Genomic DNA, 3,748 nt, shown 5'->3' with positions numbered 1-3,748 from the left:
AGAGATGCTAAAAATACTGAGCATGAGCATTAAACTATTGTAAATACGTTCATTATGTTCAAGGATGGAACGGCAAGTATGACCATAACGAAGAGACAAATGGAAGATATAATAAAAGACCTAAATAAAACTTCTAGAGATAAAAAAATATATATAATTTCTGTAATGAAAATCTCACTAAGTGCAATAAATAGCAGATTGGATACTAGAGATGAAAAGACTGAGGATGAAGACTTAGGAAACCAAAATGAGGCACACAGAGAAAAGAAGCATGAAAAACAAACAGAGCATTGGTGACCTATGGGATAAAATCAAATTTGCCAAAGGGGGAATGGAGGCAGAAAATATATATGATGAATGAATGGCTCCAATTTCCCCAATTATTTCAAAACTATAAACACACAGAAAAAAAGATGAAGGTCAAATGAAGATTGTTTTTCAGACAAGCAAAAGCTAAAGCAATTTGTCACTTACAGAGAAACGCCTGAAGAAATAATAAAGGAGGTTTTATAGACGGAAGGCAAAGGAAGCTAGATGGACATTCCGATCTGCCCAGAGAAGAAAGGAAAAGCACAAGAAATAGTAAATATATGGATAAATACAAAACCTTTTTTTTTCATTTTTTTTCCTCCTCAAAAGAAAATTGATTATTTAAAGCAAAAGTAATAACAATGTATTGTGAGATTTGTAATATGTGCAGAAGTAAATTGCATGACACCAGAAGCCCGGCTGATGGGACAGGAGGTATAAATCAAAGTATTTTGTGATGAGGTTCTTAATGTCAAAGGTGAAGTGGTGTAAAGTTATTTGAAGTCTGACTAGGATAAGTTAAAACTGCATTCTACAAACCCGGGAGTAACCGAGGCCACACAATGTATAGCTAAGAAGCCAGTAATGGGGATTAAGTGGAATACTAAAAATTACTCAATTATTTCTTTTTTTGCCCAAATGAGTGGGAATTTAATATGAATATATGCACCTTACCAGAGGTGTTTATGTTTACTACCACACATATCTCAGCAATTCCATATTCCAAAGTCAGTATAATTGTAAAAAAATCACCTGTGGTTCTGAATACCCATTTACACTTGACCTCAACAATGTATCAGATGTTGGACCCTGTTTATCGGTGACAGGCAGAAGCATGTGCTGTTCCTCAGTCCCAAGTGGAAGAGTTGGTGATAAAGTCGTATCAGTAGGATTCACATCCACAGTTTCTGATAAAGGACTTCTTTTTTTTTCCCTTTATGGAATCTTGCTCACTCAAAGTATGATCTTCTACACTGGAATCTTAAGTTTTATCTGCACCTCAGCAAAACTTAACATCTTCTTCAACACTATTGTGTCTACTGTGTCCTACATTTTCTCTTGTATTTATAGTTATTTATTTAGATTTCTCGTCTCTTATACCGGGTTGTAAGCTCTTTGAGAACCAGGACCATGTCTTGCTTAACCCACAGTCCCTCGGTTATGAGTACCTTGTAGGTATTTAATAAATAGTTGTTGAATTAATGACTCACTGTAGTTTTCAGATGTTTCTAACTTAATCCTTATGATATGATATTTATGTTTACTATCGTCCTTACACATTGAAGAAGCCTAGTGTTGTTTCTAATCATGACAGAATAAAATAGTAAGCACAGTGAAACTTTTTCAAGGATTCATTTTAAGCAATAGACTTAAAGTTTAGTAGTCTGGCTTTACGTTTTTATATATGATAACAATTTGAGGCTACCTGTCTCCCTTTTTTCCTCTTACACATTTCTGGACTCTGGTGTTCATGGTAACCTTTTTCTTCATAATAATTACAGTAGAAGCTGTGTTATGCAGACTCTGGTATGGCCAACAGGACATAGCTTGCTTATATATTCCTTCATTATTGAAATTGTTCATAAGTCAGCAAAATGTTTCAAGTCAGGTGTTTAAAGGAGGAAATATTTCAAGTAGTTTTTATCAGAAGATCAATATGAAAAGAAATCCAGAATGCACTTTTCTGCAAATTATAAGGCTACAATCCTCTATGTGTATATCTTAATTTTTGTGAAATACACATATAATTGAAACAGAATGTACATCTCAACATTTTAAGAAGGAGCATTAAAATATGACAGCACCAAATTTTTGTAAAACATGAGCATTTAACAGAATGGACTTTTGTTTTGTGCTTCTTTAAATTTTTAATATCTGTATAAGAATTTCCACATAATTGGCAGATAAGTGGTCTTTCTCTGGTATGTTTTTGAGAATGAGTAATAAGAGAACTAGAGGCAGCAAATGCCTTTCCCCAGGTATCACATACACAAGGCTTTTCTCCAGTGTGCCTGCAGATGTGATAGGTCAGTGTGCTGGCTTGGGAACATCTCTGTCCAGAACTTTCACAGACATAGGGCTTCTCTCCATGAATGCCTCCTTGCATGAATCTTGAGATTGCTAGAAGCTACAAATTGTGAATTGCACACATTACCTCTGTAGGGTTTTCCCTCAGTGTAATGCATGTGACTGTGGAAGACTAGCTGGCATTTCTGAGCAAATTCTTTATTACACAATTCACAATTGTATGACTTCTCACTTGTGTGAGTTCTTGCATACGTTTTCAGCTGGTTACACTGGGTGAGCACCTTTCTACACAAGTGGCAGACAAGAGATGTGACTCCTTTATGTATTCTCATGTGCCTTCTCAGGCTGCTGGCTTCTGAAAACACTTCCCACACATTACACATTGGCTTGGCCTTGGAATACCTCTGATCCAGCTCCTCCCCAGAGGTCTCCAGCTCAAAAGGACTCTTGACACTGCCTATATTAGACATAGAGTGTTCTTTCAGAGCACAGTTCGGCTGTGATTTTTCCACATTTCCATTTCACTGTAACAGTTGCACAGTATCTTGCTCTGGAAAAGTACATTCCACAACTGATGTCAACTTGAGTTCTGAATTATTATTTCTTTGTTGAACTTGTTCTACTATGGGTGTGAAAAATTTATTTGCATCTAGGAAAAACTCAACAGACACATTCTCTAAAAAGTCACTGGGATATTTTGTTGTTTTACTCTGCCCTGTTTTCTGGGAGTTGAAAGCCTTCTTTTTAGTTTGAGATGACTTCTTTGCTAAAGACCCTTGTTTAGGATTTGCCTGAACTAAATCTGAAGATACTTCTGATTTCTCCTGATTGTTATAATCTTGTAGAGTAAGAAGACAAGTCTATTGATTCAATTCAATGTTTCTAGTAATTCTAGATATCACTGCAGAAGAGAGATTAGCAATGAAAGCATCCACCCATAAGATATAAAGTGCCTGCGTATATAAACTCCAACAGTTTCTGAAATCCATCAGCCGTCACCTGACTCAGATCAAGACAGACATTGTTCTCAGAAGTGCTTCTGTAGGTCCCACCAAAATACTAAATGAGGCAAGCACATTCCTAGGAGTTTGAAACCAGAATTCCCCAATCACTGTGGTGCAGTCACAGAGAAAACCTGCTTCCTGTAGCTTGTCCAGTCCCTCTAAAAGGTACTCACAGTGGTGTGAATACTGCATTTTGATATCAGAATGGAATTTCACCCTTTTATTTATTTATTTAAATTTTATTTTGTCGATATACATTGTGGTTGATTATTGTTGCCCCTTACCAAAACCTCCCTCCCTTTCCTCCCTCCCACCCAACAATGTCCTTTCTGTTTGCTTGTTGTATCAACTTCAAGTAATTGTAGTTGTTATATCTTCTTCCCCCCCGTTATTTTTTTTGTGTGTGT

The 3,748-nt window shown here is 36.3% G+C and overlaps 1 pseudogene; it reads right to left on the bottom strand.

Moving 5' to 3' along the window:
* Nucleotides 1-1,038: 1,038 nt before the first annotated feature.
* On the bottom strand, nt 1,039-3,533 carry LOC103600272 (annotated as a pseudogene).
* Between the last annotated feature and the right edge of the window lie 215 nt (nt 3,534-3,748).

This window comes from Galeopterus variegatus, unplaced genomic scaffold (genome assembly GCF_000696425.1).
Source record: "Galeopterus variegatus unplaced genomic scaffold, G_variegatus-3.0.2 Scaffold3286, whole genome shotgun sequence".
Classification (NCBI taxonomy): Eukaryota; Metazoa; Chordata; class Mammalia; order Dermoptera; family Cynocephalidae; genus Galeopterus; species Galeopterus variegatus.
The sequence above is the reverse complement of the archived record's forward strand: the minus strand, read 5'-3'. Positions and strand labels throughout refer to the sequence as shown.